The sequence below is a fragment of the Garra rufa genome, chromosome 2 (assembly GCF_049309525.1).
Source record: "Garra rufa chromosome 2, GarRuf1.0, whole genome shotgun sequence".
Taxonomy (NCBI): domain Eukaryota; kingdom Metazoa; phylum Chordata; class Actinopteri; order Cypriniformes; family Cyprinidae; genus Garra; species Garra rufa.
In genome coordinates, this window is record NC_133362.1 from 11,525,523 (window position 1) to 11,553,035 (window position 27,513).

The 27,513-nt window shown below is 40.4% G+C and overlaps 28 non-coding genes across 28 annotated transcripts; all 28 read right to left on the reverse strand.

Moving 5' to 3' along the window:
• Window positions 1-4,544: 4,544 nt before the first annotated feature.
• Window positions 4,545-4,663, reverse strand: LOC141326578 (5S ribosomal RNA). Its single transcript, XR_012353935.1, has one exon. It is a non-coding gene; the product is annotated as a 5S ribosomal RNA (ribosomal RNA).
• Window positions 4,664-5,415: 752 nt separating this feature from the next.
• On the reverse strand, window positions 5,416-5,534 carry LOC141326579 (5S ribosomal RNA). The gene has a single exon (XR_012353936.1). It is a non-coding gene; the product is annotated as a 5S ribosomal RNA (ribosomal RNA).
• An 84-nt stretch (window positions 5,535-5,618) lies between these two features.
• Window positions 5,619-5,737, reverse strand: LOC141327748 (5S ribosomal RNA). The gene has a single exon (XR_012355024.1). It is a non-coding gene; the product is annotated as a 5S ribosomal RNA (ribosomal RNA).
• Window positions 5,738-5,821: 84 nt separating this feature from the next.
• On the reverse strand, window positions 5,822-5,940 carry LOC141327749 (5S ribosomal RNA). Its single transcript, XR_012355025.1, has one exon. It is a non-coding gene; the product is annotated as a 5S ribosomal RNA (ribosomal RNA).
• A 753-nt stretch (window positions 5,941-6,693) lies between these two features.
• Window positions 6,694-6,812, reverse strand: LOC141327750 (5S ribosomal RNA). The gene has a single exon (XR_012355026.1). It is a non-coding gene; the product is annotated as a 5S ribosomal RNA (ribosomal RNA).
• An 84-nt stretch (window positions 6,813-6,896) lies between these two features.
• LOC141326705 (5S ribosomal RNA) lies at window positions 6,897-7,015 on the reverse strand. Its single transcript, XR_012354058.1, has one exon. It is a non-coding gene; the product is annotated as a 5S ribosomal RNA (ribosomal RNA).
• Window positions 7,016-7,768: 753 nt separating this feature from the next.
• Window positions 7,769-7,887, reverse strand: LOC141327751 (5S ribosomal RNA). The gene has a single exon (XR_012355027.1). It is a non-coding gene; the product is annotated as a 5S ribosomal RNA (ribosomal RNA).
• Window positions 7,888-8,639: 752 nt separating this feature from the next.
• On the reverse strand, window positions 8,640-8,758 carry LOC141326853 (5S ribosomal RNA). Its single transcript, XR_012354199.1, has one exon. It is a non-coding gene; the product is annotated as a 5S ribosomal RNA (ribosomal RNA).
• A 752-nt stretch (window positions 8,759-9,510) lies between these two features.
• Window positions 9,511-9,629, reverse strand: LOC141326580 (5S ribosomal RNA). The gene has a single exon (XR_012353937.1). It is a non-coding gene; the product is annotated as a 5S ribosomal RNA (ribosomal RNA).
• Window positions 9,630-10,381: 752 nt separating this feature from the next.
• On the reverse strand, window positions 10,382-10,500 carry LOC141326694 (5S ribosomal RNA). Its single transcript, XR_012354048.1, has one exon. It is a non-coding gene; the product is annotated as a 5S ribosomal RNA (ribosomal RNA).
• An 84-nt stretch (window positions 10,501-10,584) lies between these two features.
• LOC141327752 (5S ribosomal RNA) lies at window positions 10,585-10,703 on the reverse strand. The gene has a single exon (XR_012355028.1). It is a non-coding gene; the product is annotated as a 5S ribosomal RNA (ribosomal RNA).
• A 753-nt stretch (window positions 10,704-11,456) lies between these two features.
• LOC141327753 (5S ribosomal RNA) lies at window positions 11,457-11,575 on the reverse strand. Its single transcript, XR_012355029.1, has one exon. It is a non-coding gene; the product is annotated as a 5S ribosomal RNA (ribosomal RNA).
• A 753-nt stretch (window positions 11,576-12,328) lies between these two features.
• On the reverse strand, window positions 12,329-12,447 carry LOC141327754 (5S ribosomal RNA). Its single transcript, XR_012355030.1, has one exon. It is a non-coding gene; the product is annotated as a 5S ribosomal RNA (ribosomal RNA).
• An 84-nt stretch (window positions 12,448-12,531) lies between these two features.
• Window positions 12,532-12,650, reverse strand: LOC141326706 (5S ribosomal RNA). The gene has a single exon (XR_012354059.1). It is a non-coding gene; the product is annotated as a 5S ribosomal RNA (ribosomal RNA).
• Window positions 12,651-13,403: 753 nt separating this feature from the next.
• LOC141327756 (5S ribosomal RNA) lies at window positions 13,404-13,522 on the reverse strand. Its single transcript, XR_012355032.1, has one exon. It is a non-coding gene; the product is annotated as a 5S ribosomal RNA (ribosomal RNA).
• A 752-nt stretch (window positions 13,523-14,274) lies between these two features.
• On the reverse strand, window positions 14,275-14,393 carry LOC141326854 (5S ribosomal RNA). Its single transcript, XR_012354200.1, has one exon. It is a non-coding gene; the product is annotated as a 5S ribosomal RNA (ribosomal RNA).
• A 752-nt stretch (window positions 14,394-15,145) lies between these two features.
• LOC141326855 (5S ribosomal RNA) lies at window positions 15,146-15,264 on the reverse strand. The gene has a single exon (XR_012354201.1). It is a non-coding gene; the product is annotated as a 5S ribosomal RNA (ribosomal RNA).
• Window positions 15,265-16,016: 752 nt separating this feature from the next.
• On the reverse strand, window positions 16,017-16,135 carry LOC141326581 (5S ribosomal RNA). Its single transcript, XR_012353938.1, has one exon. It is a non-coding gene; the product is annotated as a 5S ribosomal RNA (ribosomal RNA).
• A 6,625-nt stretch (window positions 16,136-22,760) lies between these two features.
• trnat-cgu (transfer RNA threonine (anticodon CGU)) lies at window positions 22,761-22,834 on the reverse strand. The gene has a single exon. It is a non-coding gene; the product is annotated as a tRNA-Thr (tRNA).
• Window positions 22,835-23,262: 428 nt separating this feature from the next.
• trnat-cgu (transfer RNA threonine (anticodon CGU)) lies at window positions 23,263-23,336 on the reverse strand. Its single transcript has one exon. It is a non-coding gene; the product is annotated as a tRNA-Thr (tRNA).
• Window positions 23,337-23,491: 155 nt separating this feature from the next.
• Window positions 23,492-23,581, reverse strand: trnar-ucu (transfer RNA arginine (anticodon UCU)). Its single transcript is given in 2 exon segments — window positions 23,492-23,527; window positions 23,545-23,581. It is a non-coding gene; the product is annotated as a tRNA-Arg (tRNA).
• A 199-nt stretch (window positions 23,582-23,780) lies between these two features.
• Window positions 23,781-23,854, reverse strand: trnat-agu (transfer RNA threonine (anticodon AGU)). Its single transcript has one exon. It is a non-coding gene; the product is annotated as a tRNA-Thr (tRNA).
• Window positions 23,855-24,281: 427 nt separating this feature from the next.
• Window positions 24,282-24,355, reverse strand: trnat-agu (transfer RNA threonine (anticodon AGU)). Its single transcript has one exon. It is a non-coding gene; the product is annotated as a tRNA-Thr (tRNA).
• A 428-nt stretch (window positions 24,356-24,783) lies between these two features.
• On the reverse strand, window positions 24,784-24,857 carry trnat-cgu (transfer RNA threonine (anticodon CGU)). The gene has a single exon. It is a non-coding gene; the product is annotated as a tRNA-Thr (tRNA).
• Window positions 24,858-25,012: 155 nt separating this feature from the next.
• trnar-ucu (transfer RNA arginine (anticodon UCU)) lies at window positions 25,013-25,102 on the reverse strand. Its single transcript is given in 2 exon segments — window positions 25,013-25,048; window positions 25,066-25,102. It is a non-coding gene; the product is annotated as a tRNA-Arg (tRNA).
• Window positions 25,103-25,301: 199 nt separating this feature from the next.
• trnat-ugu (transfer RNA threonine (anticodon UGU)) lies at window positions 25,302-25,375 on the reverse strand. The gene has a single exon. It is a non-coding gene; the product is annotated as a tRNA-Thr (tRNA).
• Window positions 25,376-26,649: 1,274 nt separating this feature from the next.
• Window positions 26,650-26,723, reverse strand: trnat-cgu (transfer RNA threonine (anticodon CGU)). Its single transcript has one exon. It is a non-coding gene; the product is annotated as a tRNA-Thr (tRNA).
• Window positions 26,724-27,152: 429 nt separating this feature from the next.
• trnat-cgu (transfer RNA threonine (anticodon CGU)) lies at window positions 27,153-27,226 on the reverse strand. The gene has a single exon. It is a non-coding gene; the product is annotated as a tRNA-Thr (tRNA).
• Between the last annotated feature and the right edge of the window lie 287 nt (window positions 27,227-27,513).

The window sequence follows — 27,513 nt, forward strand, 5'->3', positions numbered from 1 at the left end:
TTATGTTCTTTTCCTGGTCTACTGCCAGTCCTAAAGCTTCAGATACTAAAGTGTATAATAATGCTGACATAGGACACCCTTGTCTGATTGATCTCGTTATTTTAAAATCTTTAGTTAAAAAACCATTCACTTTTACACAACTACTTATATCTGTATATAAACATTTTATCCATTTTAAAAAATTCTCCCCAAAACCAAATCTCTCCATCACATGTATCAAGTATTTGTGTTCAACTCTATCAAAAGCCTTTTCTAAATCCACACTTATTATATATCCTGTTTCTTTCTCCTCCTTCATGTACCATATCATATCTCTTATATTGTTAATGACATCAGTAATATCTCTTTTTAGAACAGCATATGCTTGATTTGTAGTAATTATATTTGGTACTACTATTTTCAATCGATTGGCTAAAATTTTGGCTAATATTTTATAATCTGTATTCAACATGCTTAGTGGTCTGTAGTTTTTCAGGTCTCTCTTATCACCTTTTTTCTTGTAAATTATTTTCACCATACCTTTCTTCATACTATTCGTTAAATTCCCTTTTTTAAAATTATCTATAAATATTTCATTTAAAATTGGACATAACACATCTTTAAAAACCTTATAAAATTCAGCTGTTAATCCATCTATTCCTGGACTTTTACCATTTTTCAGTTGATCAATTGCAATTCCTATTTCTAATTCCGTAATCTCACTCTCACACATTTCTTTGTCTCCCTCATTAACTTTAACCTGTATTTTACTTAATACAAATTCCTCATCTTCTAAAACTATCTCATTTTTGGTAAATAAATGCTTATAGAATTCTCTGACTTCTTCCAAAATTCCTGTTTTATCTTCTACAATCCTCGCATCTTCTGTTTTAATACTTTTTATTATATCTGCTCTCTGTCTTGTTTTTTCTAATTCATAAAAATATTTCGTACTTCTTTCTCCTTCTACAATGTCTTTCGCCCTACTTCTTATTATTGCTCCTTTACACTTCTCTTCTTCTATTTTCTTTAATTCTTCCTGTAATTCTATTATCTTATCAATATTTTCATCATGCTCATTTACTTTCCTCATTTCTTCATCCCACTCTTTTTTGATCTTATTTTCTTTCATCTTTTTGACTTTTTGCCATTTGTTTGAATATTCCATTGAGAATTTTTTTATTCTTTTTTTTAGAATGTCCCACCAAAACCCTTTTTCCATTTCATACATTTCCTCATTTACACTATTAATTATTATACTTTCTATTTCCATTCTGTATATTTCATTTTTTAGAAGTTCTGCATTTAATATCCACACCCCTGGTCCTTTATCAGCCTCATTAAAATTCATCAATATCCATAAAAAATCATGATCACTCTCACTATAATTTTTGTAAGACGCCTTAGTGACATAATATGCTTCCTTTTTCTTACATAAAAATAAGTCTATTCTACTTTGCTTTAGAACTCTATCAACAATTTGTCTTCTTGAATATTCTCTTTTCATACCATTCCTCTCTCTCCACACATCCACCATATTATATTTCTCCATTATGTTATGTAGTTCATTCCTCCCTCTATCTCTTCTAAATCCCATTGAATCATCTACATCAATTCTCTGTATTACAGTGTTAAAATCACCTAACACCATAATGTTGTCATGTTTTTCTATTAACTCATTCATATCCCTGTAAAAATTAAATTTATCTCTTTCATCATTTGGTGCATGTATATTACACACTTTCATTTCTTTTCCATTACACACAAATTTAACAATTATTATTCTTCCCTTTGTGTCTTTATAATCTATATTTACTTCTTCAAATACTCCTTTTCTTATTAAAATAGCTACCCCTCTCTTCCTTTCCATATCACAGTTACTATATATTTCTCCGTTCCATAATTTTCTAATTTCATCACTTATTTTATCTTCCCATTTCGTTTCTTGTAAACATAGCACATCACATTTTTTGGTCAGACACATTAATCTTTCAAACTTTTGACATTTGGATAATCCTCTAGCATTCAGCGATACAATTGATATAGAGCTCATTAAAGAAAAGATTGGAAAAACCAAAACCCACCATTCAATCCGTTTCATTGTCTTTCAAAAAAGTATTTTTTACTTCACCCATTTCAGCTTTCCTCCTCTCCAGTCTTTCCTTTTGCTCTTCTCTTCTTATCTTCTGCCTTTTAAGAACCTGTTGAATGTCTAAGCCATCTTTTCTTGTTTTTACACATCTATTCAGTCTTTCTTTTCCTTTGTTTTCCATTCCACGAATTTCCCCCCCATTGTCTGCTCCTCTTACCTCAGTCAGTGTCTTTATTCCCTTATCCTCAGCTTTTTCTTTTTCTTGTCCTTTTTCGTAGTCCAGTTCATTAGTGTCCACATCGTCCTGTTCCTTAGAAAATCCTTCTTTAATCAAATTTATATCCTCTTTGTTCGCTCCTCCTCCCATCTCCATTCCTTGTTCTTCATCTTCCTTCTTTTCTTTATTCTCATCTATGTTGTTGTTCTCCTCTTCCTCGTCATCTTGTTTCTCGTCCTCTCCTTGCGTCTGCCTTTGTGAGTCATTTAACCTCTCAATTGTTGTAACTCCCATTACCTCTTGTATTTCCATTCCTGGATCTTCATTTTCCTCGTCTTCCATCTGCATCTTAACATTGTCTTTTGGCAGCCTTGGCACCGCAGGACTTTACAGTCTCGCGCATAATGCCCCTGCTCAAGACAATTTCTGCATGTGAATTGTGGGCAGTCCTTTTTTTCATGCTCCGGACTTACACAGATCCTGCATGTCTTCACTTGATTATCGTGAATCACTCTGAAGTACTGCACTCCTTCTTCAGTCCTGAAGCTTGTGTTGTATGGTAAAGACGTCACCTCTTGTGGAAACTTTACCCTCAAAAATCGTGTTCCGTCTGCCACCGTTGTCCCGGGATGATATCTTCTTCTTAGTGGTAGAATGGGAGTTACACCCCAATTGATTAGTTTTTGACTGATTTCCTCATCTTCTATATAGCTGGGCAGACTCAAGAAAGACACCATTCTTTCTGTTGCACACAATTTCCTTATCTCACATTCTTGTCCGTTTATTATTATTCCATTCAACAGCAAATCACAGTCCATCTCACTTTCCATAGTCATTTCAAAATCATAATTATTTTTTCTTCTCAGTCCGATCAATTTTCCCATTCCAACTTTCTCTTCAACTGCTTTAATTATCATTAGTATTGTTATATTTTCTATATCTTTAACAGTCATTGTTAATGTTGCTTCTTTCTTGTATTCCCTCTGATACCTTGTTTGTTTGCTTAATTTCTTTATCATTTGTTGTCGTTGAGATAAAACATTTCTTTTTTCTCCAACTTCTTTCTCAATTCCAATACCTTCAGTTGATTGTAGATCTCCTTTTCGTTCTTGTCCAGTTGTTTTTCTTTCTTGTTTCCTCCTTGAAACCACCGTCGCCCACGTTTCATTATTGTTTTCTCCATGTCTTTCATTTATATTCCTTTCAGTTATGTCTGCAACAAATCCTGGTTCCGCATTTCCCATCTCATGTTGTTTTACCAGTCCGTGTTCTTTGTCCATTAAATCCATATTTTGGTTGTCTCAAACCCCAAACAGAAAGACCTGTTTGGGGTTAAAAAAAACCTTCCTCAAAAAAAACTTTTTCTAACTAAAAAACAAACAAAATAAATGTGAAAAAACACCCAGAAAAATGGTGAGCCTATCTCACCTACTGCACACTACAAACTGCCAACTCACTTCCTGTTTGCTCTCTAGCGCCTCAGGTGGGGGTATGGCCGTAAGCGAGGGCTGCTCCAAAAAGTGGGCTATTTAAAGATCAGCCTCCGTAAAAGCCAGCATATTATATAAATAGTGAAGAAAAGGCAAAAGCTTACAGCACCTGGTATTCCCAGGCGGTCTCCCATCCAAGTGTAACAATCGTCCTTATCAGCCGAGTTACAAGACTAAAATGGGGTCAGATTTAACTGTGAGAGATGACTAGTGGTTAAAAGAATGAGACATAAAAGAAGATTCGTTTAAATAGATTTGGTTTATTTACAAGGTTCACATAAAAGACTTTAAAACAACACGATAAAACGAGGTAAACGCTGTTAAAAGAATACAGTTCATTTGTCCATACCCTAAAAACAGTCCAAGAATCCCAGTGTGTTGATAAGTCCAATGTGAGTGTCCACCGGTGTATATACAATCCACAGAAAGTGTAATCCAAAGTTTGCAGGTGGTGAATGGAAAGGTGAGCTCTAAAATTAGCAACTCCTCAATCCAACAGTTTGGTGACTGTCCTTTGTTTGTCATGCTGCTCTCTTATACAGTTGTACTTCCTGCTTCCTGTCATGTGTCTAGTCACATGGCAGGCCAACCATCCATTTTTTAAAGACACACACTCACTTAAAATGTTAAGAGTAATAAAATGGCCTAAAAAACATGTAAAACACTTAAAACTCTATAATACATTTAAATGATTGTAATAAATAGAGCGGTAAAACACGTCTTTCTAAAAGCCAGCATATTATATAAATAGTGAAGAAAAGGCAAATGCTTACAGCACCTGGTATTCCCAGGCGGTCTCCCATCCAAGTACTAAGCAGGCCCGACGCTGCTTAGCTTCCGAGATCAGACGAGATCGGGCGCTCTCAGCGCGGTATGGCCGTAAGCGAGGGCTGCTCCAAAAAGTGGGCTATTTAAAGATCAGCCTCCGTAAAAGCCAGCATATTATATAAATAGTGAAGAAAAGGCAAAAGCTTACAGCACCTGGTATTCCCAGGCGGTCTCCCATCCAAGTGTAACAATCGGCCTTATCAGCCGAGTTACAAGACTAAAATGGGGTCAGATTTAACTGTGAGAGATGACTAGTGGTTAAAAGAATGAGACATAAAAGAAGATTGGTTTAAATAGATTTGGTTTATTTACAAGGTTCACATAAAAGACTTTAAAACAACACGATAAAACGAGGTAAACGCTGTTAAAAGAATACAGTTCATTTGTCCATACCCTAAAAACAGTCCAAGAATCCCAGTGTGTTGATAAGTCCAATGTGAGTGTCCACCGGTGTATATACAATCCACAGAAAGTGTAATCCAAAGTTTGCAGGTGGTGAATGGAAAGGTGAGCTCTAAAATTAGCAACTCCTCAATCCAACAGTTTGGTGACTGTCCTTTGTTTGTCATGCTGCTCTCTTATACAGTTGTACTTCCTGCTTCCTGTCATGTGTCTAGTCACATGGCAGGCCAACCATCCATTTTTAAAGACACACACTCACTTAAAATGTTAAGAGTAATAAAATGGCCTAAAAAACATGTAAAACACTTAAAACTCTATAATACATTTAAATGATTGTAATAAATAGAGCGGTAAAACACGTCTTTCTAAAAGCCAGCATATTATATAAATAGTGAAGAAAAGGCAAATGCTTACAGCACCTGGTATTCCCAGGCGGTCTCCCATCCAAGTACTAAGCAGGCCCGACGCTGCTTAGCTTCCGAGATCAGACGAGATCGGGCGCTCTCAGCGCGGTATGGCCGTAAGCGAGGGCTGCTCCAAAAAGTGGGCTATTTAAAGATCAGCCTCCGTAAAAGCCAGCATATTATATAAATAGTGAAGAAAAGGCAAAAGCTTACAGCACCTGGTATTCCCAGGCGGTCTCCCATCCAAGTACTAAGCAGGCCCGACGCTGCTTAGCTTCCGAGATCAGACGAGATCGGGCGCTCTCAGCGCGGTATGGCCGTAAGCGAGGGCTGCTCCAAAAAGTGGGCTATTTAAAGATCAGCCTCCGTAAAAGCCAGCATATTATATAAATAGTGAAGAAAAGGCAAAAGCTTACAGCACCTGGTATTCCCAGGCGGTCTCCCATCCAAGTACTAAGCAGGCCCGACGCTGCTTAGCTTCCGAGATCAGACGAGATCGGGCGCTCTCAGCGCGGTATGGCCGTAAGCGAGGGCTGCTCCAAAAAGTGGGCTATTTAAAGATCAGCCTCCGTAAAAGCCAGCATATTATATAAATAGTGAAGAAAAGGCAAAAGCTTACAGCACCTGGTAATCCCAGGCGGTCTCCCATCCAAGTGTACCAATCGGCCTTATCAGCCGAGTTACAAGACTAAAATGGGGTCAGATTTAACTGTGAGAGATGACTAGTGGTTAAAAGAATGAGACATAAAAGAAGATTGGTTTAAATAGATTTGGTTTATTTACAAGGTTCACATAAAAGACTTTAAAACAACACGATAAAACGAGGTAAACGCTGTTAAAAGAATACAGTTCATTTGTCCATACCCTAAAAACAGTCCAAGAATCCCAGTGTGTTGATAAGTCCAATGTGAGTGTCCACCGGTGTATATACAATCCACAGAAAGTGTAATCCAAAGTTTGCAGGTGGTGAATGGAAAGGTGAGCTCTAAAATTAGCAACTCCTCAATCCAACAGTTTGGTGACTGTCCTTTGTTTGTCATGCTGCTCTCTTATACAGTTGTACTTCCTGCTTCCTGTCATGTGTCTAGTCACATGGCAGGCCAACCATCCATTTTTTAAAGACACACACTCACTTAAAATGTTAAGAGTAATAAAATGGCCTAAAAAACATGTAAAACACTTAAAACTCTATAATACATTTAAATGATTGTAATAAATAGAGCGGTAAAACACGTCTTTCTAAAAGCCAGCATATTATATAAATAGTGAAGAAAAGGCAAAAGCTTACAGCACCTGGTATTCCCAGGCGGTCTCCCATCCAAGTACTAAGCAGGCCCGACGCTGCTTAGCTTCCGAGATCAGACGAGATCGGGCGCTCTCAGCGCGGTATGGCCGTAAGCGAGGGCTGCTCCAAAAAGTGGGCCATTTAAAGATCAGCCTCCGTAAAAGCCAGCATATTATATAAATAGTGAAGAAAAGGCAAAAGCTTACAGCACCTGGTATTCCCAGGCGGTCTCCCATCCAAGTACTAAGCAGGCCCGACGCTGCTTAGCTTCCGAGATCAGACGAGATCGGGCGCTCTCAGCGCGGTATGGCCGTAAGAGAGGGCTGCTCCAAAAAGTGGGCTATTTAAAGATCAGCCTCCATAAAAGCCAGCATATTATATAAATAGTGAAGAAAAGGCAAAAGCTTACAGCACCTGGTATTCCCAGGCGGTCTCCCTTCCAAGTGTAACAATCGGCCTTATCAGCCGAGTTACAAGACTAAAATGGGATCAGATTTAACTGTGAGAGATGACTAGTGGTTAAAAGAATGAGACATAAAAGAAGATTGGTTTAAATAGATTTGGTTTATTTACAAGGTTCACATAAAAGACTTTAAAACAACACGATAAAACGAGGTAAACGCTGTTAAAAGAATACAGTTCATTTGTCCATACCCTAAAAACAGTCCAAGAATCCCAGTGTGTTGATAAGTCCAATGTGAGTGTCCACCGGTGTATATACAATCCACAGAAAGTGTAATCCAAAGTTTGCAGGTGGTGAATGGAAAGGTGAGCTCTAAAATTAGCAACTCCTCAATCCAACAGTTTGGTGACTGTCCTTTGTTTGTCATGCTGCTCTCTTATACAGTTGTACTTCCTGCTTCCTGTCATGTGTCTAGTCACATGGCAGGCCAACCATCCATTTTTTAAAGACACACACTCACTTAAAATGTTAAGAGTAATAAAATGGCCTAAAAAACATGTAAAACACTTAAAACTCTATAATACATTTAAATGATTGTAATAAATAGAGCGGTAAAACACGTCTTTCTAAAAGCCAGCATATTATATAAATAGTGAAGAAAAGGCAGAAGCTTACAGCACCTGGTATTCCCAGGCGGTCTCCCATCCAAGTACTAAGCAGGCCCGACGCTGCTTAGCTTCCGAGATCAGACGAGATCGGGCGCTCTCAGCGCGGTATGGCCGTAAGCGAGGGCTGCTCCAAAAAGTGGGCCATTTAAAGATCAGCCTCCGTAAAAGCCAGCATATTATATAAATAGTGAAGAAAAGGCAAAAGCTTACAGCACCTGGTATTGCCAGGCGGTCTCCCATCCAAGTGTAACAATCGGCCTTATCAGCCGAGTTACAAGACTAAAATGGGGTCAGATTTAACTGTGAGAGATGACTAGTGGTTAAAAGAATGAGACATAAAAGAAGATTGGTTTAAATAGATTTGGTTTATTTACAAGGTTCACATAAAAGACTTTAAAACAACACGATAAAACGAGGTAAACGCTGTTAAAAGAATACAGTTCATTTGTCCATACCCTAAAAACAGTCCAAGAATCCCAGTGTGTTGATAAGTCCAATGTGAGTGTCCACCGGTGTATATACAATCCACAGAAAGTGTAATCCAAAGTTTGCAGGTGGTGAATGGAAAGGTGAGCTCTAAAATTAGCAACTCCTCAATCCAACAGTTTGGTGACTGTCCTTTGTTTGTCATGCTGCTCTCTTATACAGTTGTACTTCCTGCTTCCTGTCATGTGTCTAGTCACATGGCAGGCCAACCATCCATTTTTAAAGACACACACTCACTTAAAATGTTAAGAGTAATAAAATGGCCTAAAAAACATGTAAAACACTTAAAACTCTATAATACATTTAAATGATTGTAATAAATAGAGCGGTAAAACACGTCTTTCTAAAAGCCAGCATATTATATAAATAGTGAAGAAAAGGCAAATGCTTACAGCACCTGGTATTCCCAGGCGGTCTCCCATCCAAGTACTAAGCAGGCCCGACGCTGCTTAGCTTCCGAGATCAGACGAGATCGGGCGCTCTCAGCGCGGTATGGCCTTAAGCGAGGGCTGCTCCAAAAAGTGGGCTATTTAAAGATCAGCCTCCGTAAAAGCCAGCATATTATATAAATAGTGAAGAAAAGGCAAAAGCTTACAGCACCTGGTATTCCCAGGCGGTCTCCCATCCAAGTGTAACAATCGGCCTTATCAGCCGAGTTACAAGACTAAAATGGGGTCAGATTTAACTGTGAGAGATGACTAGTGGTTAAAAGAATGAGACATAAAAGAAGATTGGTTTAAATAGATTTGGTTTATTTACAAGGTTCACATAAAAGACTTTAAAACAACACGATAAAACGAGGTAAACGCTGTTAAAAGAATACAGTTCATTTGTCCATACCCTAAAAACAGTCCAAGAATCCCAGTGTGTTGATAAGTCCAATGTGAGTGTCCACCGGTGTATATACAATCCACAGAAAGTGTAATCCAAAGTTTGCAGGTGGTGAATGGAAAGGTGAGCTCTAAAATTAGCAACTCCTCAATCCAACAGTTTGGTGACTGTCCTTTGTTTGTCATGCTGCTCTCTTATACAGTTGTACTTCCTGCTTCCTGTCATGTGTCTAGTCACATGGCAGGCCAACCATCCATTTTTAAAGACACACACTCACTTAAAATGTTAAGAGTAATAAAATGGCCTAAAAAACATGTAAAACACTTAAAACTCTATAATACATTTAAATGATTGTAATAAATAGAGCGGTAAAACACGTCTTTCTAAAAGCCAGCATATTATATAAATAGTGAAGAAAAGGCAAATGCTTACAGCACCTGGTATTCCCAGGCGGTCTCCCATCCAAGTACTAAGCAGGCCCGACGCTGCTTAGCTTCCGAGATCAGACGAGATCGGGCGCTCTCAGCGCGGTATGGCCGTAAGCGAGGGCTGCTCCAAAAAGTGGGCTATTTAAAGATCAGCCTCCGTAAAAGCCAGCATATTATATAAATAGTGAAGAAAAGGCAAAAGCTTACAGCACCTGGTATTCCCAGGCGGTCTCCCATCCAAGTGTAACAATCGGCCTTATCAGCCGAGTTACAAGACTAAAATGGGGTCAGATTTAACTGTGAGAGATGACTAGTGGTTAAAAGAATGAGACATAAAAGAAGATTGGTTTAAATAGATTTGGTTTATTTACAAGGTTCACATAAAAGACTTTAAAACAACACGATAAAACGAGGTAAACGCTGTTAAAAGAATACAGTTCATTTGTCCATACCCTAAAAACAGTCCAAGAATCCCAGTGTGTTGATAAGTCCAATGTGAGTGTTCACCGGTGTATATACAATCCACAGAAAGTGTAATCCAAAGTTTGCAGGTGGTGAATGGAAAGGTGAGCTCTAAAATTAGCAACTCCTCAATCCAACAGTTTGGTGACTGTCCTTTGTTTGTCATGCTGCTCTCTTATACAGTTGTACTTCCTGCTTCCTGTCATGTGTCTAGTCACATGGCAGGCCAACCATCCATTTTTAAAGACACACACTCACTTAAAATGTTAAGAGTAATAAAATGGCCTAAAAAACATGTAAAACACTTAAAACTCTATAATACATTTAAATGATTGTAATAAATAGAGCGGTAAAACACGTCTTTCTAAAAGCCAGCATATTATATAAATAGTGAAGAAAAGGCAAATGCTTACAGCACCTGGCATTCCCAGGCGGTCTCCCATCCAAGTACTAAGCAGGCCCGACGCTGCTTAGCTTCCGAGATCAGACGAGATCGGGCGCTCTCAGCGCGGTATGGCCGTAAGCGAGGGCTGCTCCAAAAAGTGGGCTATTTAAAGATCAGCCTCCGTAAAAGCCAGCATATTATATAAATAGTGAAGAAAAGGCAAAAGCTTACAGCACCTGGTATTCCCAGGCGGTCTCCCATCCAAGTACTAAGCAGGCCCGACGCTGCTTAGCTTCCGAGATCAGACGAGATCGGGCGCTCTCAGCGCGGTATGGCCGTAAGCGAGGGCTGCTCCAAAAAGTGGGCTATTTAAAGATCAGCCTCCGTAAAAGCCAGCATATTATATAAATAGTGAAGAAAAGGCAAAAGCTTACAGCACCTGGTAATCCCAGGCGGTCTCCCATCCAAGTGTACCAATCGGCCTTATCAGCCGAGTTACAAGACTAAAATGGGGTCAGATTTAACTGTGAGAGATGACTAGTGGTTAAAAGAATGAGACATAAAAGAAGATTGGTTTAAATAGATTTGGTTTATTTACAAGGTTCACATAAAAGACTTTAAAACAACACGATAAAACGAGGTAAACGCTGTTAAAAGAATACAGTTCATTTGTCCATACCCTAAAAACAGTCCAAGAATCCCAGTGTGTTGATAAGTCCAATGTGAGTGTCCACCGGTGTATATACAATCCACAGAAAGTGTAATCCAAAGTTTGCAGGTGGTGAATGGAAAGGTGAGCTCTAAAATTAGCAACTCCTCAATCCAACAGTTTGGTGACTGTCCTTTGTTTGTCATGCTGCTCTCTTATACAGTTGTACTTCCTGCTTCCTGTCATGTGTCTAGTCACATGGCAGGCCAACCATCCATTTTTTAAAGACACACACTCACTTAAAATGTTAAGAGTAATAAAATGGCCTAAAAAACATGTAAAACACTTAAAACTCTATAATACATTTAAATGATTGTAATAAATAGAGCGGTAAAACACGTCTTTCTAAAAGCCAGCATATTATATAAATAGTGAAGAAAAGGCAAAAGCTTACAGCACCTGGTATTCCCAGGCGGTCTCCCATCCAAGTACTAAGCAGGCCCGACGCTGCTTAGCTTCCGAGATCAGACGAGATCGGGCGCTCTCAGCGCGGTATGGCCGTAAGCGAAGGCTGCTCCAAAAAGTGGGCCATTTAAAGATCAGCCTCCGTAAAAGCCAGCATATTATATAAATAGTGAAGAAAAGGCAAAAGCTTACAGCACCTGGTATTCCCAGGCGGTCTCCCATCCAAGTGTAACAATCGGCCTTATCAGCCGAGTTACAAGACTAAAATGGGATCAGATTTAACTGTGAGAGATGACTAGTGGTTAAAAGAATGAGACATAAAAGAAGATTGGTTTAAATAGATTTGGTTTATTTACAAGGTTCACATAAAAGACTTTAAAACAACACGATAAAACGAGGTAAACGCTGTTAAAAGAATACAGTTCATTTGTCCATACCCTAAAAACAGTCCAAGAATCCCAGTGTGTTGATAAGTCCAATGTGAGTGTCCACCGGTGTATATACAATCCACAGAAAGTGTAATCCAAAGTTTGCAGGTGGTGAATGGAAAGGTGAGCTCTAAAATTAGCAACTCCTCAATCCAACAGTTTGGTGACTGTCCTTTGTTTGTCATGCTGCTCTCTTATACAGTTGTACTTCCTGCTTCCTGTCATGTGTCTAGTCACATGGCAGGCCAACCATCCATTTTTTAAAGACACACACTCACTTAAAATGTTAAGAGTAATAAAATGGCCTAAAAAACATGTAAAACACTTAAAACTCTATAATACATTTAAATGATTGTAATAAATAGAGCGGTAAAACACGTCTTTCTAAAAGCCAGCATATTATATAAATAGTGAAGAAAAGGCAAAAGCTTACAGCACCTGGTATTCCCAGGCGGTCTCCCATCCAAGTACTAAGCAGGCCCGACGCTGCTTAGCTTCCGAGATCAGACGAGATCGGGCGCTCTCAGCGCGGTATGGCCGTAAGCGAGAGCTGCTCCAAAAAGTGGGCTATTTAAAGATCAGCCTCCGTAAAAGCCAGCATATTATATAAATAGTGAAGAAAAGGCAAAAGCTTACAGCACCTGGTATTCCCAGGCGGTCTCCCATCCAAGTACTAAGCAGGCCCGACGCTGCTTAGCTTCCGAGATCAGACGAGATCGGGCGCTCTCAGCGCGGTATGGCCGTAAGAGAGGGCTGCTCCAAAAAGTGGGCTATTTAAAGATCAGCCTCCATAAAAGCCAGCATATTATATAAATAGTGAAGAAAAGGCAAAAGCTTACAGCACCTGGTATTCCCAGGCGGTCTCCCTTCCAAGTGTAACAATCGGCCTTATCAGCCGAGTTACAAGACTAAAATGGGATCAGATTTAACTGTGAGAGATGACTAGTGGTTAAAAGAATGAGACATAAAAGAAGATTGGTTTAAATAGATTTGGTTTATTTACAAGGTTCACATAAAAGACTTTAAAACAACACGATAAAACGAGGTAAACGCTGTTAAAAGAATACAGTTCATTTGTCCATACCCTAAAAACAGTCCAAGAATCCCAGTGTGTTGATAAGTCCAATGTGAGTGTCCACCGGTGTATATACAATCCACAGAAAGTGTAATCCAAAGTTTGCAGGTGGTGAATGGAAAGGTGAGCTCTAAAATTAGCAACTCCTCAATCCAACAGTTTGGTGACTGTCCTTTGTTTGTCATGCTGCTCTCTTATACAGTTGTACTTCCTGCTTCCTGTCATGTGTCTAGTCACATGGCAGGCCAACCATCCATTTTTTAAAGACACACACTCACTTAAAATGTTAAGAGTAATAAAATGGCCTAAAAAACATGTAAAACACTTAAAACTCTATAATACATTTAAATGATTGTAATAAATAGAGCGGTAAAACACGTCTTTCTAAAAGCCAGCATATTATATAAATAGTGAAGAAAAGGCAAAAGCTTACAGCACCTGGTATTCCCAGGCGGTCTCCCATCCAAGTACTAAGCAGGCCCGACGCTGCTTAGCTTCCGAGATCAGACGAGATCGGGCGCTCTCAGCGCGGTATGGCCGTAAGCGAGGGCTGCTCCAAAAAGTGGGCCATTTAAAGATCAGCCTCCGTAAAAGCCAGCATATTATATAAATAGTGAAGAAAAGGCAAAAGCTTACAGCACCTGGTATTGCCAGGCGGTCTCCCATCCAAGTGTAACAATCGGCCTTATCAGCCGAGTTACAAGACTAAAATGGGGTCAGATTTAACTGTGAGAGATGACTAGTGGTTAAAAGAATGAGACATAAAAGAAGATTGGTTTAAATAGATTTGGTTTATTTACAAGGTTCACATAAAAGACTTTAAAACAACACGATAAAACGAGGTAAACGCTGTTAAAAGAATACAGTTCATTTGTCCATACCCTAAAAACAGTCCAAGAATCCCAGTGTGTTGATAAGTCCAATGTGAGTGTCCACCGGTGTATATACAATCCACAGAAAGTGTAATCCAAAGTTTGCAGGTGGTGAATGGAAAGGTGAGCTCTAAAATTAGCAACTCCTCAATCCAACAGTTTGGTGACTGTCCTTTGTTTGTCATGCTGCTCTCTTATACAGTTGTACTTCCTGCTTCCTGTCATGTGTCTAGTCACATGGCAGGCCAACCATCCATTTTTAAAGACACACACTCACTTAAAATGTTAAGAGTAATAAAATGGCCTAAAAAACATGTAAAACACTTAAAACTCTATAATACATTTAAATGATTGTAATAAATAGAGCGGTAAAACACGTCTTTCTAAAAGCCAGCATATTATATAAATAGTGAAGAAAAGGCAAATGCTTACAGCACCTGGTATTCCCAGGCGGTCTCCCATCCAAGTACTAAGCAGGCCCGACGCTGCTTAGCTTCCGAGATCAGACGAGATCGGGCGCTCTCAGCGCGGTATGGCCTTAAGCGAGGGCTGCTCCAAAAAGTGGGCTATTTAAAGATCAGCCTCCGTAAAAGCCAGCATATTATATAAATAGTGAAGAAAAGGCAAAAGCTTACAGCACCTGGTATTCCCAGGCGGTCTCCCATCCAAGTGTAACAATCGGCCTTATCAGCCGAGTTACAAGACTAAAATGGGGTCAGATTTAACTGTGAGAGATGACTAGTGGTTAAAAGAATGAGACATAAAAGAAGATTGGTTTAAATAGATTTGGTTTATTTACAAGGTTCACATAAAAGACTTTAAAACAACACGATAAAACGAGGTAAACGCTGTTAAAAGAATACAGTTCATTTGTCCATACCCTAAAAACAGTCCAAGAATCCCAGTGTGTTGATAAGTCCAATGTGAGTGTCCACCGGTGTATATACAATCCACAGAAAGTGTAATCCAAAGTTTGCAGGTGGTGAATGGAAAGGTGAGCTCTAAAATTAGCAACTCCTCAATCCAACAGTTTGGTGACTGTCCTTTGTTTGTCATGCTGCTCTCTTATACAGTTGTACTTCCTGCTTCCTGTCATGTGTCTAGTCACATGGCAGGCCAACCATCCATTTTTAAAGACACACACTCACTTAAAATGTTAAGAGTAATAAAATGGCCTAAAAAACATGTAAAACACTTAAAACTCTATAATACATTTAAATGATTGTAATAAATAGAGCGGTAAAACACGTCTTTCTAAAAGCCAGCATATTATATAAATAGTGAAGAAAAGGCAAATGCTTACAGCACCTGGTATTCCCAGGCGGTCTCCCATCCAAGTACTAAGCAGGCCCGACGCTGCTTAGCTTCCGAGATCAGACGAGATCGGGCGCTCTCAGCGCGGTATGGCCTTAAGCGAGGGCTGCTCCAAAAAGTGGGCTATTTAAAGATCAGCCTCCGTAAAAGCCAGCATATTATATAAATAGTGAAGAAAAGGCAAAAGCTTACAGCACCTGGTATTCCCAGGCGGTCTCCCATCCAAGTGTAACAATCGGCCTTATCAGCCGAGTTACAAGACTAAAATGGGGTCAGATTTAACTGTGAGAGATGACTAGTGGTTAAAAGAATGAGACATAAAAGAAGATTGGTTTAAATAGATTTGGTTTATTTACAAGGTTCACATAAAAGACTTTAAAACAACACAATAAAACGAGGTAAACGCTGTTAAAAGAATACAGTTCATTTGTCCATACCCTAAAAACAGTCCAAGAATCCCAGTGTGTTGATAAGTCCAATGTGAGTGTCCACCGGTGTATATACAATCCACAGAAAGTGTAATCCAAAGTTTGCAGGTGGTGAATGGAAAGGTGAGCTCTAAAATTAGCAACTCCTCAATCCAACAGTTTGGTGACTGTCCTTTGTTTGTCATGCTGCTCTCTTATACAGTTGTACTTCCTGCTTCCTGTCATGTGTCTAGTCACATGGCAGGCCAACCATCCATTTTTAAAGACACACACTCACTTAAAATGTTAAGAGTAATAAAATGGCCTAAAAAACATGTAAAACACTTAAAACTCTATAATACATTTAAATGATTGTAATAAATAGAGCGGTAAAACACGTCTTTCTAAAAGCCAGCATATTATATAAATAGTGAAGAAAAGGCAAATGCTTACAGCACCTGGTATTCCCAGGCGGTCTCCCATCCAAGTACTAAGCAGGCCCGACGCTGCTTAGCTTCCGAGATCAGACGAGATCGGGCGCTCTCAGCGCGGTATGGCCGTAAGCGAGGGCTGCTCCAAAAAGTGGGCTATTTAAAGATCAGCCTCCGTAAAAGCCAGCATATTATATAAATAGTGAAGAAAAGGCAAAAGCTTACAGCACCTGGTATTCCCAGGCGGTCTCCCATCCAAGTACTAAGCAGGCCCGACGCTGCTTAGCTTCCGAGATTAGACGAGATCGGGCGCTCTTTTTTTTTTTTTTTTTTTATTAAAAATATACATATATATATATATACATACACACATTTTAAATCATCATGACATACAACAGGTCATATACATATATTACATATTACAGTTCACAGTGATTTATTACACAATTACATGTGTACACAGGGATAAGAAGATAAGTGAGAAAATAAATAAATAAATAAAATTAAAAAAAAAACTTTAAATTAAATAAGGGGATCAAAACAGAATCATTCAGGCAACTCTAGTTTAGTACCATCTGGGCTGTCCATAATAAAAGGATTATTTAAAATAAAAGTTTTGTAAAAAACAATCTTGTTCTCTTCCATTTTAAAATATTCTTCAGCAGTTCTAATATATTGTTCCCGTTTTCTTTTGTACATTTTCCAAACATCTATTTTTGCACGTTTGTTTTTCACAATGTTTCTCCTTTCCCAAATAACATTTCTTGCAACAGATAAAAAAAGATTGACCATCTTTGTTTTACTTCCATTAAAACCAAATAAAAACATTTTACACCATTCTGAATCTCTCTCAATTTCCTCTTCTCTATTTGTCATCATCTGTTTTATCATTTCTTTTAACTTTACCATAAAAGTATTTAATTTAGCACATTTTAAAAACAAGTGCATACTACTTTCATTTTCTAATTCACATACTTTACATATTGCATTATCACTGCTTCCAATTTGTGCCAGCTTTGTTTCAGTGAATATCACATTGTGTCTGATAAAATAATCCAAGCATTCAAGTTTTGTGTCTAAATATTTCCACTTTAAATTTTTCCAAATTCCTTCCTCATCAATATCCACAAAAATCCTTTTCCAGAACTGTTCTGCGACTGGTCTTTTGTACACTTTGTTTCTAAAACATACATAAAATTTTTTAAAAGTACATTCCTGAAAGTCTTTGGCTTTTTCTTTTAAAACCACTTTCACATTATCATTGCTTTTATCATTCTGTTCAATTTTCTCTATCCATTCTTTAGGTATTGCACTTTTCACTATTTCAAACTGTTTCTCCAGAGTTTCTCTTTTAAAATCTTCACCAATCTCATCCATAGCATCAACAATTACTTGGCTTGGTAAAAAACCTTCTTTTATCTCATATAAAACATCTTTGACTTGACATACACCAGCCTTCAACCAATGTTTAAAAAATACTTCTTTCTCTTGTGTTAAAATATTAGCATTTAAAAACAATGGTTGATTTCATAACATTTTTCTTCCTTCAGGTTTAAACTCAACCAAATTTAAAAACTCTGCCCATGCTTGTAAAACCTCTTTGTAAAAATCAGGAATTCCAGTCATCATGTTCTGTTTCAGTTTCATCCATAAAATGTCATCATTTATATTAAAACCACCACATTTGTTAAGATAATACCTCATTACATGCTTCCATTCTGCTTTAAAATCCTTGTTTAAAAACCTTTTCACCAGTTTAACTCTCAAGCTTTTCTTTCTTATTTCTGGGTCTATCAATCCCATTCCACCTTCATCTGTTGCACCTATTAAAACATTATACGCAATTCTTGGTGGTTTCCCTTCCCAAATAAAATTCAGGACACATTTTTTTATTCTTTGTACATGCCAGTGTTCCATAGGGATGACTCCTAAGATGTACCACATTTTCGACAACATCAGCGTATTTACAATTAAAATCTTTCCCATTAAATTCAACCTCCTTTGTTTCCACCATTCCAACCTCCTTTCCATTCTTCCTATTATTTCATCCCACATTATTTCATTAACTCTCTTTTCATTTTCTCCCATTGTTATCCCTAAAATCTTAATTTCTTGCTGATTTTTGAAATTAAAAGCATCTGGTAAAATGCATACATTCCCAATTCTCATAACCACAGTTTTTTCCATATTTACTTTAGCACCTGATCCATCACAATATTTTTTAATAATTTCCATAGCATTTGTCACACTTTCAATATCCTTTAAAATTAATGTAGTGTCATCCGCATACTGGTAAATTTTCTGTTCTTCTTTCATCTCTACAATTTTAATTCCATTTATTCTTTTTTCCTTCATTATAGCTAGACCCAAAGCTTCAGTCACTAGACTGTACAGCTGAGCAGATAGTGGACATCCCTGTTTTATGGATCTTGTTATACTAAAGCATTCTGTAATAAAACCATTACATTTAATACAACTCATAGCACCATTATACAAACACTTCATCCATCTTAAAAACTTTTCTCCAAACCCAAACTTTTTTAAAACCCCAAATAAAAAATTATGTTCAACTCTGTCAAATGCTTTCTCAAAATCAACACTAATTACATATCCCTCTTTCTTTTCTTCTTTCATATATTGTATTACATCTCTTATACTGCTTGTTATATCTGTGATGTCTTTTCCTTTCACTCCATATGCCTGACTAGTTTTAATAATACTCGGTAAAATCTTTTTACAGTTTTTTACGATTGTTTACACTCTAAAATAAACATTTCCACACAATTTGCAAAATTCTACTCCAAGGAGCAAAACACCGCCACAGATTTGCACAACATTAAACACAATGTCTGCTTCACTCTTTTTGCAAAACATTACACACAGTGATTTGTAAAACTCTACACACATTTCGACACCTTAGACACAGATAAGGATTGTGAGGTTACTTCCTTGTCATTACAAAGCCCCGGATTGCCAATGACCACACTAATGAACAAATTGGATAAACACATCCACAAGGTGTGGAAGCACACATGTGCTAATTTGAAAACGCAGCACTCAGGTGTGCTAGGCAGCAGGTGAGTTCACCTGTATTCATCAAAAATGATGTGGATGAAATCTTATGGCCTGATCCAGCCAGACGGAGAGATGAGGAATAGTTACAGTAGTTGTGTTGCTTTTTTTTCCAGAGTCAAACTGTATGTACTTCATGCAGTAATTTTTATTTGTCTACAGATTTTATTTGTTTCATTGATTTCATTGTTGGTTGATTACTGTAACTGATTATGGTAAGAAATACTGTATTTCTTGAATTGAAATAAATACTTGAAATATTCAGTCTGCAGCATCAGTGTTGTGCAGTGCTTGGTAAGTTTATAGTAGGCCTATTTGTGTTCATTCTCCCTATATCTCAAACTAATCATGATGAATGTTGTGGGTTTGTCACTATTTTGTTTTGTCATCGAAATGATCCCTTACATAACAATGTCTGCCCAAAAATCTAGCACATGCTATTTCCTAAAATTAGTTTTTTATTTATCACAGCAGTGTGAAACTGTCTGCAATAGTGTCTGATCATTGAGGACTGTGTTGGTTAAATGAAAACTAATAGCATTTTCACAAATATGTGTATATATTTTGACTGAAATGTGTATGTTTTGACTGAAGTGTGTCATTTTGCAAACAATCTAGGAATTTTGCAAATTGAGTGTGGTGTTTGGATAATTGTGATTATATTTTGAAAAAAGAACCCGGTTTTCAAAATTGTGTGTAAACAATTGAAAAATACTGTAAGTCTGTTTGCTAAAACCTTGGCTAATACTTTAAAATCTTTATTTAACATCGTAAGGGGTCTGTAGTTAATCAAATCATTTTTTCCACCTTTTTTCTTATATATTAATTTCACTAAACCTATTCTCATTAAATGTGTAGCTTCTTTCTTTTCAAAAATTACTTCAAAGATTTCCTTTAAAATTGGTGCTAAAACATCTTTAAAAACTTTATAAAATTCAGATACTAATCCATCTAAACCTGGGCTTTTCCCATTATTTAATTGCATTATAGCTTCCTTAATTTCTTCTATTTGTATTTCTTCATCACACATATTTCTATCATCTTCTGTTATACTTTCCTCAATTTGTTCCAATAAAAATTGTTCTTCTTTTTCATTTATTTGACCTTTTTTAAAAAGGCCTTCATAAAAATTTCTAACTTCTTTCAAAATATCCTGTGCTTCTTTTATTTTTTCACCATTTTTCTTCTTTAATTCTCTTATGATTTCTACATTTCCCTTACTTTCTTCTAAACTAAAAAAGAATTTTGTACATTTCTCGCCTTCTACAAGATATTTTGCTTTACTTCTAACCATAGCACCTCTACATTTCTTTTCTTCTATGTTTCGTAATTCTTCTTCCAAGTTTATTATTTTTTCTATATCTACATTTTCTTGGTTCAATTTATCATTTAGTTCTTTTCTAACCTCCACTTCTTTATTTCTTTTAGCTTTTTGTATTAATTTAATAATTTCTATAGTATACTTTTTAATTTCATATTTTGTATTATCCCACCATATTCGTTTATCTTCTTGATACATCCTATTCTGTTTTTCTGTATTTATTATATCCACTATTGTCTTTCTATAAGATTTTATTTTTAAAATTTCTGTGTTTAAGATCCATACCCCATTACCTCTTTCAGCTTCGTTAAAATCAATATTCAAAATGAAAAACTTGTGATCACTCAAAGCTGTTTCTTTGTAATAAACACTCTGTATAAAATCGCCCAGTTTTCTCTTGTATAGAATAAAATCAATTCTACTTTGTTTTAAAATATTACCTACTATTTGTCTTCTTGAATATTCTCTTCTTCCCTCATTTCTTATTCTCCATGTCAACTACTTCATGCTCATCCATTAAGTTCTCCAACTCTTTTCTCCCACTGTCACTCTTAAAAATCATGCCATCTGCTAAATCAATTCTGTTCAAGACCGTGTTAAAATCACCAATTAAAATAGTTTCTCCCCATAAAGTCATTAAACCCTTTAGCCTATTAAAGAATTCCTTCTTTTCTTTTCCTACTACCGGAGCATGAATGTTACATAAAACCATATTATTTTCCTTAATCTTAATCGCTAAACATTTCCCTTCTTTGTCATTATATATTTCTTCGACATCATTACATACATTTTTTTAACTAAAATGGCAACCCCTCTCCCCATCCTTCCATCACCATTATTATAAAATATATTTCCTGTCCATCCCCTTTTAAAATCATCCATTATAGCTTCATTCCAGTTTGTCTCTTGTATAAATATAAGATTTTGTTTTTTACACTGCTCCTTAACCTTGTCAAATTTTCCGACATTCGATAAACCTCTTACATTAATAGAAACAATACTTAAAAACATACATAAATGAAAAACATTACATATCAGTCCCATCAATCCGCACTTTCTTTTCCCCTAGACGCATCACGCATAGTCTTTATCAGTTCACTCTTTTTACTCAATCTGTTCCTTACAAATTTTAGATTTGGAGTTACCTTAATTTTTCTTCTTCTTACTTGCAATCCATTTGCTTGCTCGTGTTCTTCAGTATTTTGCTCATCCATTCTCTCACTTACGTCCATTTGTGTGTTTGATAAGTCCAAAGATGTCCATGTATCACTCAGTTCATTTGTTTTGCCATTGTCTTTTTCCAGCTGTTCTTTCTGTGTTTCCGATATCTCCACAATCCAATGATCATCTTTCTCCATATTGCAACACTTTTCCACTTCTCCCGTCACTTGACTGCATGTTGTATCTTTGTGTTCTGTTATTGTCTCCATTTCTTCTGTTGTGTTATTGTTACTTGTATCCACCTTTTCTGTTTCATCCTGTATCTCACCATCATTGTCCATAGCCTCATTATCCTCTTCATGATCGCCACGGCGCCAAACCACATGCAAGTCTGTCGGGAGGGTGGCTCAGAGGATGCATGAATCAACAATATGAACGTCCTGCTGCCTCCACTTGATGCAAGACAGTGATAGCCATACCTCACTAAATTGGTTCTTGGGCATGTTTTGCTACCTTTTAAATATGATTGACATTTTTTTTTAATCAATGTACGCTGAGAACAGGAGGCCTCAAAATGGTTTCTGCTGTCCGAGGGCAACACGGCGCAGAACGGGCTTAACAAAATGCCAAAACGCACGACTCTGGTGGGACTCGAACCCACAACTACAACCTCATCTGGGAGTCTTGAAATCCAATGCGCTATCCATTGCGCCACAGAGCCTGTAGGTATGCCAGCCTGGACCTGTCCTGCTCGGCCGAGTGGCAAGCTGTGTGGGCAGAAAGACTGGTCTGTGCACAATTGAGGCATGCTTGCTGGACTGGAGCGCCGCCCAAGGCACCGCTGGGATTCGAGGCCTCAAAATGGTTTCTGCTGTCCGAGGGCAACACTGCGCAGTATGGGCTTAACAAAATGGCAAAAAGCACGACTCTGGTGGGACTTGCACCCACAACCTTTGAATGGCCTCATCTGGCAGTCTAGAAGTCCAATGCACTATCCACTGCGCCGCAGAGCCCATCGGTATGCCAGGCTGGTCCACTGAGGGCTTTACTTACAGATTTGTGCCCGTCCAGCTACACCAAGTGGCACGCTGTTTGGGCAGAAAGACAGGTCCTCAGGTCTTTGCACAATTGAGGCACGGTTCAAAAACATAGTGTCGTCAGGGTCTCCAATCCAACAGAAAGGCCAGAGACAGCCACCAGTGGAAAGGCACCGCTGGGATTCGAACCCAGGATCTCCTGTTTACGAGACAGGCGCTTTGACCAGCTAAGCCACGGCGCCTCCTTGGTGGAGAAAGTTAGCCTGAATGCTATTCTTCAAAAGCAGGTGAGAGGGTAATGATGCAGGAGAACCCGCCCGCTGTCCTCAAGCTCCTCTGTGTCCCCTTTCGCCGTCTGTTTTTTTTGGTAAAGCACGAGCTCGGCTGTATTGTGGCGTGCATCCAAACCATCCATGGGATTCAAACGCAGGATCTCCTGTTAACTAGAATAGCCTGGCCGCACAATTGCCCTCCGGGAGGGCAACTCAGACGATCCAGGCTCCAAGAGAAGAGGCCAGGGGTTAGCTGACCGGGTGCTGGACAGCTTTAAGGCGTTTGCCGACAACTGAGTCGGGGCGGTTTGCAAAAGTAACCACTCACTGCCCTCGCTATCCATGTTTGCGGGTCGCTTTTGGAAAAGCTTGCGATTGCTGGACTGGAACGCCGCCCAAGGTACCGCTGGGATTTGAACGCAGGATCTCCTGTTTACGAGACAGGCGCTTTAACCAACTAAGCCACGGCGCCAAACCGCATACAAGGCTGTCGGGAGGGTGACTCAGAGGGTCAAAACATCCAGAGGCAGGGCAGGTGCTGGTACGCTTAAAAGAGAATGTCTACAAATTTCTACTGCCTGAGGGCAACACTGCACAGTATGAGAGTAACCAGAAAGCCAAAATCCACAACTCTGGTGGGACTTGAACCCACAACCTCTGAATGGCCTCTTCTGGCAGTCTAGAAGTCCAATGCGCTATCCATTGCGCCACAGAGCCCAACATGGGGAAAAGCAGAGCCGCGTGAAGGCTGACCTTCCGGGTCTGTGGCCGTCCAACGGTAAGAGAGCGCGTGCTCTCTCTGCAGGAAGGACAGGCCCTCGGGTCTCTGCATAATTGCAGTGTCGTTTGAAAGGCAGAGGCACTGTAAGGGCCTCAGGTCCAAGGGAGAGCAAAAAGATCCAAGCTGCCGTCTACAAGGCACCGCTGGGATTTGAACCCAGGATCTCCTGTTTACTAGAAAGGCGCTTTAACCAACTAAGCCACGGCGCCACCACGCGTGTTAGGTGTGGGGAGGGTGGCTCAGAGGATGCATGAATCAACAATATGAACTTCCTGCTGCCTCCACTTGATGCGAGACAGTGATTGCCATACCTCACTGAATTGGCTCTTGGGCATGTTTTGCTACCTTTTAAATATGATTGCCTTTTTTTTTTTAAATCAACGTACGCTGAGAAACAGGAGGCCTCAAAATGGTTTCTGCTGTCCGAGGGCAATACTGCGCAGAACGGTCTTAACAAAATGCATGACTCTGGTGGTACTCAAACCCACAACCTCATCTGGGAGTCTAGAAATCCAATGCACCACAGAGCCTGTAGGTATGCTGGGCTGGGCTTGTCCGGCTCTGTCAAGTGGCAAGCTGTGTGGGCAGAAAGACAGGTACAATTGAGGGACGCTTGCTGGACTGGAGCGCCACCGAAGGCACCGCTGGGATTTGAACCCAGGATCTCCTGTTTACTAGACAGGCGCTTTGACCAACTAAGCCACGGCGCCTCCTTGGTGGAGAAAGTTAGCCTGAATGCTATTCTTCAAAAGCAGGTGAGAGGGTAATGATGCAGGAGAAACCGCCCGCTGTCCTCAAGCTCCTCTGTGTCCCCTTTCGCCGTCTGTTTTTTTTGGTAAAGCACGAGCTCGGCTGTATTGTGGCGTGCAACCAAACCATCCATGGGATTCAAACGCAGGATCTCCTGTTAACTAGAATAGCCTGGCCGCACAATTGCCCTCCGGGAGGGCAACTCAGACGATCCAGGCTCCAAGAGAAGAGGCCAGGGGTTGGCTGACCGGGCGCTGGACAGCTTTAAGGCGTTTGCCGACAACTGAGTCGGGGCGGTTTGCAAAAGTAACCACTCACTGCCCTCGCTATCCATGTTTGCGGGTCGCTTTTGGAAAAGCTTGCGCTTGCTGGACTGGAACACCGCCCAAGGTACCGCTGGGATTTGAACGCAGGATCTCCTGTTTACGAGACAGGCGCTTTAACCAACTAAGCCACGGCGCCAAACCGCATGCAAGGCTGTCGGGAGGGTGACTCAGAGGGTCAAAACATCCAGAGGCAGGGCAGGTGCTGGTACGCTTAAAAGAGAATGTCTACAAATTTCTACTGCCTGAGGGCAACACTGCACAGTATGAGAGTAACCAGAAAGCCAAAATCAACAACTCTGGTGGGACTTGAACCCACAACCTCTGAATGGCCTCTTCTGGCAGTCTAGAAGTCCAATGCGCTATCCATTGCGCCACAGAGCCCAACATGGGGAGAAGCAGAGCCGCGTGAAGGCTGACCTTCCGGGTCTGTGGCCGTCCAACGGTAAGAGAGCGCGTGCTCTCTCTGCAGGAAGGACAGGCCCTCGGGTCTCTGCATAATTGCAGTGTCGTTTGAAAGGCAGAGGCACTGTAAGGGCCTCAGGTCCAAGGGAGAGCAAAAAGATCCAAGCTGCCGTCTACAAGGCACCGCTGGGATTTGAACCCAGGATCTCCTGTTTACAAGACAGGCGCTTTGACCAGCTAAGCCACGGCACCTCCTTGGTGGGGAAAGTTAGCCTGACTTCTATTCTTCAAAAGCAGGTGCGAGGGTAATGTTGCAGCAGAAACTGCCCGCTGTCCTCAAGCTCCTCTGTGTCCCCTTTCGCCATCCGTTTTTTGGCAACCAAAGGCATCGCTGGGATTCAAACGCAGGATCTCCTGTTTACTAGACTAGCCTGGCCGCACAATCGCCCTCCGGGAGGGCGACTCAGACGATCCAGGCTCCCAGAGAAGCGGCCAGGGGTTGGCTGACCGTGCGCTGGACAGCTTTAAGGCGTTTGCCAACAACTGAGTCGGGGCGGTTTGCAAAATTAATCACTCGCTATCCCTGTTTGCGGGTCGCTTTCGAAAAAGCTTGCACATGCACGATTGGAACGCAGCTGGGATTTGAACCCAGGATCTCTTGTTTACAAGACAGGAGCTTTAACCAACCAAGCCACGGCGCCAAACCACATGCAAGGCTGTCGGGAGGGTGGCTCAGAGGATGCATGGATCAACAATATGAACGTCCTGCTGCCTCCACTTGATGCAAGACAGTGATAGCCATACCTCACTAAATTGGTTCTTGGGCATGTTTTGCTACCTTTTAAATATTGACATTTTTTTTAAATCAATGTATGCTGAGAACAGGAGGCCTCAAAATGGTTTCTGCTGTAGAGGGCAACACGGCGCAGAACGGGCTTAACAAAATGCCAAAACGCACGACTCTGGTGGGACTCGAACCCACAACTACAACCTCATCTGGGAGTCTTGAAATCCAATGCACTATCCATTGCGCCAAAGAGCCTGTAGGTATGCCAGCCTGGGCCTGTCCTGCTCGGCCGAGTGGCAAGCTGTGTGGGCAGAAAGACTGGTCTGTGCACAATTGAGGCATGCTTGCTGGACTGGAGCGCCGCCCAAGGCACCGCTGGGATTCGAGGCCTCAAAATGGTTTCTGCTGTCCGAGGGCAACACTGCGCAGTATGGGCTTAACAAAATGGCAAAAAGCACGACTCTGGTGGGACTTGCACCCACAACCTTTGAATGGCCTCATCTGGCAGTCTAGAAGTCCAATGCGCTATCCACTGCGCCGCAGAGCCCATCGGTATGTCAGGCTGGTCCACTGAGGGCTTTACTTACAGATTTGTGCCCGTCCAGCTACACCAAGTGGCACGCTGTTTGGGCAGAAAGACAGGTCCTCAGGTCTTTGCACAATTGAGGCACGGTTCAAAAACATAGTGTCGTCAGGGTCTCCAATCCAACATAAAGGCCAGAGACAGCCACCAGTGGAAAGGCACCGCTGGGATTCGAACCCAGGATCTCCTGTTTACGAGACAGGCGCTTTGACCAGTTAAGCCACAGCGCCTCTTTGGTGGGGAAAGTTAGCCTGAATGCTATTCTTCAAAAGCAGGTGAGAGGGTAATGATACAGGAGAAACCGCCCACTGTCCTCAAGCTCCTCTGTGTCCCCTTTCGCCGTCTGTTTTTTTTTGGTAAAGCACGAGCTCGGCTGTATTGTGGCGTGCAACCAAACCATCCATGGGATTCAAACGCAGGATCTCCTGTTAACTAGAATAGCCTGGCTGCACAATTGCCCTCCGGGAGGGCAACTCAGACGATCCAGGCTCCAAGAGAAGAGGCCAGGGGTTGGCTGACCGGGCGCTGGACAGCTTTAAGGCGTTTGCCGACAACTGAGTCGGGGCGGTTTGCAAAAGTAGCCACTCACTGCCCTCGCTATCCATGTTTGCGGGTCGCTTTTGGAAAAGCTTGCGCTTGCTGGACTGGAACGCCGCCCAAGGCACCGCTGGGATTTGAACGCAGGATCTCCTGTTTACGAGACAGGCGCTTTAACCAACTAAGCCACGGCGCCAAACCGCATGCAAGGCTGTCGGGAGGGTGACTCAGAGGGTCAAAACATCCAGAGGCAGGGCAGGTGCTGGTACGCTTAAAAGAGAATGTCTACAAATTTCTACTGCCTGAGGGCAACACTGCACAGTATGAGAGTAACCAGAAAGCCAAAATCCACAACTCTGGTGGGACTTGAACCCACAACCTCTGAATGGCCTCTTCTGGCAGTCTAGAAGTCCAATGCGCTATCCATTGCACCACATAGCCCAACACGAAAGCCAGCAGAGCCGAGTGAAGGCTGACCTTCAG